Source organism: Schistocerca americana, chromosome 3 (assembly GCF_021461395.2).
Source record: "Schistocerca americana isolate TAMUIC-IGC-003095 chromosome 3, iqSchAmer2.1, whole genome shotgun sequence".
Lineage (NCBI taxonomy): Eukaryota > Metazoa > Arthropoda > Insecta > Orthoptera > Acrididae > Schistocerca > Schistocerca americana.
In genome coordinates this window covers 906,292,639-906,301,278 of record NC_060121.1, presented here as the reverse complement: position 1 = coordinate 906,301,278, position 8,640 = coordinate 906,292,639, and positions in this window count along the sequence as shown.

The following is an 8,640-nucleotide window of genomic DNA, read 5'->3' as shown; positions in this document are numbered from 1 at the left end:
GTTTAATGAGGCACTCCGTTTCGGAATTCTGTCGCACTACCTGCTGTGAGATGAGTTTGACTAATTACACTGCGACAAAGGAAGTACAATTAAACCAGTCACGAAAAGAAATGTGGCCATTACTAAGAAACGGTGATGTTTCTTCGAATGAGAAAAGATTAACACACAAAAACGGATTGCCAATTCTGTTGGAATTTTGGTGGAATCCCCGTAACCCATCGTATTTTTAACACTGAGCGACTGGAACGGAAACTTACCAAAGTATTTTATTCCTTCTCTTGATCTGAGCAGTATTAAAATAATGACGAGCGTTCCTTCAGGCGGAATGATAGGCACATGCCAGATACTGGTTACTCACCTACGGCTTGCCAAACTGACAATGTGTGATCGCGAATAAAATAGTTGTTATTGAGAAAAATAAACAATTGATCTGTCGCACAACACAATGGTCAGTGTATTGTCAGCAGTGGAGGATAATGCGCGCGACAGGAATGAAAAGCTAGCCATTTGTGCCTTGTGACCTGGAGTTCGAAAAACTTTGACATGAAAGTAGATCAGCCTTCGTCAGCAGTACATTTCAACAAATGAAATATATCTAATCATGACACTCTTTTAGTATATTCCTACTTTCGTAATAATACTGACCATTTCCTTCATTTGTGTACCCTGTTGTATAATTAGTTTATTAATTCTGATAATGTGTATGAAACAATTGAAATGCTTTTTCTCGTCAGGGCGAACCAGTTAAAACATTGTTATTTGTGACTGCTTTTCGAATGTTTGTAGCTTGCAGTGGAAATGTGATGTTCACATGCATGTGGTACAGTGTGTAGTATTACATTATTACATCCATATCCAAGTAATCACAGTGAGACTTCTGTACTTCAGATCTTGGACGCTTTCTAGCAGGAGCACAGAGGGATCACACCTGTCGGGATTATCCCTTTCTAAATTTTTGTAATAGATCGTACAGATACGCCAGCATACTAGGCAGAGAGAAGATAACCTTATTTTACTTTCCTGCCTTGCTTCGTAATCACATGATTTTATAATATTCCTTGCTTCCTTATTCACTACCCTCTGTCCCTTCTTCCGATTTGAAGATATCGCGGAGGCATATGGTACAATTCCAGCTGCCAAAGGCTCATCAGTTACTGAAGTATGCATTTTTCTTGACAGAAGAAAAACAAAACAAAAGTAGACAGATATAAATAACAGAAAAGTGTAGTGTACTAATGAAGATAGCTGGAGATTTAAATGGGGAAAAACGAAACACTACCCAAAGGCAATAAAATTTAGTACACAGCACGGCAAAATTTATCGTATGGGCAATACTACCACTGCTCATAGGCGCCGTTCCGATGTGAGCATGTGGCCGGGCTACTTTACGCTGAGCGACCTGGCGCAGGCGCGTGTCGCGTCCTAGTCGCGTCGCAATTAGCGCGGTCCCATTGAAACCTGTGATGTTACAAAAACGCGCGCTGCGTTGCGTCGCGCCACACGTGCTATACGCGTCTCAATTTGCGCCTAGCCTATAGAAACAGTTCTGAGAAACAGATTGTTTCTGTAAAGGCAAATCGCTGGGCCGTCCCCGAGTGTCTGACACAGACGTAGAACGCATACGCCATAGTTTGACAAGGATTGCGCAGTAATCCGTTCGCCGTGCAGCTCGACAGCTCAACATGCCCCCGATGTTCGTTTGGCGTGAAACCGTACAAGATTCAGTACCATATAAAAAGCTCATCGCGAAGGTGATAAACAACAACGTGTGTAGTTCTGTAATTTCAATCTTGATAAGACGGAGGCTGACAGTTTTCTTCCAAGCTTGGTGTTTAGTGTCGAGGCAATATTCCATTTAAATGGAAAGGTGAACCGTCATAATGTGAGAGAATGGGGTTCGGAACAACCGCATGAAGTTTCACAACAGAAGAAGGACCATCCAAAATTTTATGTGTTTTGTGCAGTTTCACGGGAAAAGGTGTATCGTCTATTTTTCTTTGCCGAGAACACTGTTACATGAAGCACATATTTCAATATGCTTGAAAACTTCCTTTGCCCACAGTTGGGGACTGATTCGAACGATTTCTTTTACCAACAGGATGGGGCACCGCCACACTGGCATCTGGAAGTGCGGGAATTTTCAAAACAAAGGATTGCTGAACGATCGATCGGTCACACTGGACCAAACGATTCAGCCTTACATTACTGGCCTCCGCGGTCACCGAACCTGACTGTGATTGTTTCTTGTGGGAGTTTATAAAAGACTCTGTTTGCGTGCCTCCGTTACCAACAAATGTGAATGAACTGAGACATCGCATAACAGCAGGTGTGGAAGCTGTTACTGAAGACATGCTCACTGCACTGTGGGAACAATTTGAATACCGCACTGACATATGCCGTGCATCTCAAGAGGGCATATTGAACATTATGAAAAGGTACGAGAAAAACCTTTTTGGGTTTCCTGTTCATCAAGAAACAAAATTCATTATATACGTTTATGGTCCGTCCCGATAGCTGAATAGTCAGGGCGATTCCTGGCTAGGTAGGCGCTTTTCTCCGCTCAGGGACTGGGTGTTGTGTTTTCCTCATTATCATCAGTGGAAGGCAACGGGAAACCACCACTGGAATCACATCCCAAGACGAGGGAGACTCCCCATGACTAGACCTGACGTAAGGCAGAACGCGTAGTTATTATACAGGGTGGTCTACTGATAGTGACCGGGCCAAATATCTCACGAAATAAGCATCAAACAAAAAAACTACGAAGTACGAAACTCGTCTAGCGTGAAGGGGGAAACCAGATGGCGCTATGGTTGGCCTGCTAGATGGCGCTGCCATAGGTCAAACGGAAGTCAACTGCGTTTTTTTTTAATAGGAACCCCCATTTTTTAAATACATTTTCGTGTAGTACGTAAAGAAATATGAATGTTTTAGTTGGACCACTTTTTTCGCTTTATGATAGATGGCGCTGTAATAGTCACAAACGTATAAGTACGTGGTATCACGCAACATTCCGCCAATGCGGACGCTATTTGGTTCGTGATACATTACCCGTGTTAAAATGGACCAATTGCGGAAAAGGTCGATATCGTGTTGTTGTATGGCTACTGTGACCAAAATGCCCAACGGGGGTGTGCCATGTATGCTGCTCGGTATCCTGGACGACATCATCCAAGTGTCCGGACCGTTCGCCGGATAGTTACGTTATTTAAGGAAACAGGAAGTGTCCATACTTCTATGCACCAGGAATTGTATGGCGACGACTTTGAACGTCGTGTACAGTTCTGCCACTGGGCACAAGAGAAATTACGGGACGATGACAGATTTTTTGCACGCGTTCTATTTAGTGACGAAGCGTCATTCAACGGGAAAATCCACGATGGCTGCGACAACTGGAACATCAAGACCTTGGCGGGTTAATGTATGGTGCGTCATCATGGGAAGAAGGATAATTGACTCCCATTTTATCGATGGCAATCTAAATGGTGCAATGTATGCTGATTTCGTACGTAATGTTCTACCGATCCCGCCAAAGGCAAGGGTCCTGAGTTCGAGTCTCGGTCCGACACACAGTTTTAATCTGCCAGGAAGTTTTGTTCTACCGATGTTTCACTGCATGAGAGAATGGCGATGTATTTCCAACATGATGGATGTCCGGCACATAGCTGGCGTGCGGTTGAAGCGGTATTGAATGGCATATTTCATGACCGATGGATTGGTCGTCGAAGTACCATAGCATGGCCCGCACGTTCACCGGATCTGACGTCCCCGGATTTCTTTCTATGAGGAAAGTTGAAGGATATTTGCTATCGTGATCCACCGACAACGCCTGACAACATGCGTCAGCGCATTGTCAATGCATGTGCGAACATTACGGAAGGCAAAGTATTCGCTGTTGAGAGGAATGTCGTTACACGTATTGCCAAATGCGTGGAGGTTGACGGACATTTTGAGCATTTATTGCATTAATGTGATACGTATTTACAGGTAATCACGCTGTAACAGCATGCGTTCTCAGAAATGATAAGTTCACAAAGGTATATGTATCGCATTGGAATAACCGAAATAAAATGATCAAACGTACCTACGTTCTGTATTTTAATTTACAAAACCTACCTGTTACCAACTGTTCGTCTAAAATTGTGAGCCGTATGTTTGTGACTATTACAGCGCCATCTATCACAAAGCGAAAAAAGTGGTTCAACTAAAACATTCATATTTCTTTACGTACTACATGAATATGTAATAAAAAATGGGGGTTCATATTTTAAAAAAACGCAGTTGATATCCGTTTGACCTATGGCAGCGGCATCTAGCGGGCCAACCATACTGCCATCTGGTTTCCCCCTTCAAGCTAGACAAGTTTCGTTCTGTGTAGTTTTTTCGTTTGACGCCTATTTCGTGAGATGTTTGGCCCGGTCACGAACAATGGACCACCCTGTATATGTTTATTAGTTTCAGAAATATAGGCGTGCCAAATAGGATGATTTCTTTCTGATACACCCTGTATATTCATTTCCTTTGAGTGAAAGCAGTACGTGGGAGCAACCAAATGTAATGGCTCTGAGCACTATGGGACTTAACTGCTGAGGTCATCAGTCCCCTAGAACTTAGAACTACTTAAACTGAACTAACCTAAGGACATCACACACATCCATGCCCGAGGCAGGGTTCGAACCTGCGACCGTAGCGGTCGCGCGGTTCCGGATTGTAGCGCCTAGAACCCCTCGGCCACTCCGGCCGGCACCAAATGTAACAGTCGACACAATCCTGTGGCGTTCTGCGTACTGACTGAGTTACACATACGGCCGGGAAAGTGGTGTGCTGTCTCCTCATTCGCATCCAGTGACGCCTATGATCTAAAGATGACACGGCGGCCGGTCAGTACCGTTGGGCGTTCACGGCCTGTTCAGGAGTTTAGTTTTTCAACTAAAACCAACCCACTCCTGTTAGTGGTATATACAGGGTGTTTCAAAAATGACCGGTATATTTGAAACGGCAATAAAAACTAAACGAGCAGCGATAGAAATACACCGTTTGTTGCAATATGCTTGGGACAACAGTACATTTTCAGGCGGACAAACTTTCGAAATTACAGTAGTTACAATTTTCAACAACAGATGGCGCTGCAAGTGATGTGAAAGATATAGAAGACAACGCAGTCTGTGGGTGCGCCATTCTGTACGTCGTCTTTCTGCTGTAAGCGTGTGCTGTTCACAACGTGCAAGTGTGCTGTAGACAACATGGTTTATTCTTTAGAACAGAGGATTTTTCTGATGTTGGAATTCCACCGCCTAGAACACAGTGTTGTTGCAACAAGACGAAGTTTTCAACGGAGGTTTAATGTAACCAAAGGACCGAAAAGCGATACAATAAAGGATCTGTTTGAAAAATTTCAACGGACTGGGAACATGACGGATGAATGTGCTGGAAAGGTAGGGGGACCGCGTACGGCAACCACAGAGGGCAACGCGCAGCTAGTGCAGCAGGTGATCCAACAGCGGCCTCGGGTTTCCGTTCGCCGTGTTGCAGCTGTGGTCCAAATGACGCCAACGTCCACGTATCGTCTCATGCGCCAGAGTTTACACCTCTATCCATACAAAATTCAAACGCGGCAACCCCTCAGCGCCGCTACCATTGCTGCATGAGAGACATTCGCTAACGATATAGTGCACAGGATTGATGACGGCGATATGCATGTGGGCAGCATTTGGTTTACTGACGAAGCTTATTTTTACCTGGACGGCTTCGTCAATAAACAGAACTGGCGCATATGGGGAACCGAAAAGCCCCATGTTGCAGTCCCATCGTCCCTGCATCCTCAAAAAGTACTGGTCTGGGCCGCCATTTCTTCCAAAGGAATCATTGGCCCATTTTTCAGATCCGAAACGATTACTGCATCACGCTATCTGGACATTCTTCGTGAATTTGTGGCGGTACAAACTGCCTTAGACGACACTGCGAACACCTCGTGGATTATGCAAGATGGTGCCCGGCCACATCGCACGGCCGACGTCTTTAATTTCCTGAATGAATATTTCGATGATCGTGTGATTGCTTTGGGCTATCCGAAACATACAGGAGGCGGCGTGGATTGGCCTCCCTATTCGCCAGACATGAACCCCTGTGACTTCTTTCTGTGGGGACACTTGAAAGACAAGGTGTACCGCCAGAATCCAGAAACAATTGAACAGCTGAAGCAGTACATCTCATCTGCATGTGAAGCCATTCCGCCAGACACGTTGTCAAAGGTTTCGGGTAATTTCATTCAGAGACTACGCCATATTATTGCTACGCATAGTGGATATGTGGAAAATATCGTACTATAGAGTTTCCCAGACCGCAGCGCCATCTGTTGTTGAAAATTGTAACTACTGTAATTTCGAAAGTTTGTCTGCCTGAAAATGTACTGTTGTCCCAAGCATATTGCAACAAACGGTGTATTTCTATCGCTGCTCGTTTAGTTTTTATTGCCGTTTCAAATATACCGGTCATTTTTGAAACACGCTGTATATAATCGTCAAGTACGTCTCCACGTCAGCGTCGTACTGTTGCCAGGGCTAGAGCTGCAGCCGGACCGAGGAGGTGGCCAGACAACGCTAACGCTGTAATATCTGCGGCAGCCAACGCTCTACCTTCTCGCGCCGGCTGCACCCCTAGCACTGGCAGCAGCAGGTGGAGGCTATGGCGGCGGCGCCACACACCCACCATCGCAACCGTCAGTCGATCACCACGAAAAACGACGAAAAAGTATGGGAATGAAATCACTCAAAGCCAGAGACAGAAGGAAAACATTCGTACAACTGATGTAACCGATAGATACTTTGTCTCAGTCGGTTGTCTCACTGTGAATGAAAACCACGTAGACCAGACGTGTCAGTGAAAACATCTGTATAGCAACCGCATTGGACAGAGACTTTTTGTGTCAAGCAGTTTAACTGCATTGAATGAAACCACTAAAACCATGTGAATTAGTGAGAAAATCCATATAAGGGCCACAACCATGGAGGCTTCTTTCATCTATATCTACATCTACATGGATACTCTGCAAATTGTCCGCAGCTCGTGGTCGTGCGGTAGCGTTCTCGCTTTCCGCGCCCGGGTTTGGCTCTGAGCACTATGGGACTCAACTGCTGTGGTCATAAGTCCCCTAGAACTTAGAACTACTTAAACCTAACTAACCTAAGGACAGCACACAACACCCAGCCATCACGAGGCAGAGAAAATCCCTGACCCCGCCGGGAATCGAACCCGGGAACCCGGGCGTGGGAAGCGAGAACGCTACCGCACGACCACGAGATGCGCGCCCGGGTTTCCGGGTTCGATTCCCGGCGGGGTCAGGGTTTTTGTCTGCCTCGTGATGACTGTGTGTTGTGTGATGTCCTTAGGTTAGTTAGGTTTAAGTAGTTCTAAGTTCTAGGGGACTGATGACCATAGATGTTAAGTCCCATAGTGCTAAGAGCCACACTCTGCAGATCACATTTACGTGCCTGGCAGAGAGTTCATCGAACCACCTTCACAAGTCTCTATTATTCCATTCTCCTATAGCGGGCGGAAAGAATGAACACCTATATCTTTCCTTACAAGCTCTGATTTCCCTTACTTTATCGTGGCGATCGTTTTGTAATGTCTCTTGCAGCGGTCTCTCCGCGATATTTTCAGAAATTTTATAAATTGTATAACTCAGTACATATCTGGAAATATCTCTTCTTTTCTTACCGATTCCTTAATATACGATGATTATCAATGCAAAGTAGTTTCAAGCCCTAATATTCCTTGGAGCGTGCATTTACTCCATGGAATAGCTTCTCTGCTATCCATGTTTTCTCTTATGAAAAGAATGATTCAGATCTTGCCGATTAGACGTGAAAGACCGAAGATGTATATGTATGTATTGTTGAGCTAGTCGCCATCTTGATGAGATTCTGTATGAGAAGGAATTTATTTAATACATGAAGTAAACTAAAGTAAGTGTGTTCGCGTATTATTTAACTGATTATTATAGACAGTGTCTGCTTACTACGCTGTGTTGCACGGGATCAGTGGGGAACGTCTGATTTACACTGGACAAACCTGCCGTTTTGTACGCTCAAGATATCCAGTTTATTACTTTCAATAAATGGGCTGACACGGTCTTACCAGCAGATCTCCGGTCTTCCCCATGTGATCACCGAAAGTTAATAATTACTCGTATTACAAATGTTTTCAGGAGATCGACTGACAATTTTCCTCGCACCGAGACTTCGAAATTGCTTCACTGCCTTATGGAATTTAAGTTTAAGCTCAATTTAATCAGGATGGAACAGTATTGAACTGTGTGAATGTGATAAGCCTGCTTGGTGAATGAAAATTCCCTTTATATACGCATGTTTTTTACCATCCTGATCAGTGAAGCTAAATCAGGCTGGTGTGAGAGAGGTTTTTAAATTTCAGATCCCACAAAAAATGTTAAAGTTTCTCCCTATGTAGGTCGGTGTCAACAAAATATTTTCGCATTCGAAGGAGAAAGTTCGCGATTGGAATTTCTATCAGACGTCTCGCATTGAGTGAAACCACTTAAACCTGGTGAGTGAGTGAATATATTCATATAGCTGACTTGGCTGAAGAGACTGATTTCATTCTGTTGTTTCATTCGACTGA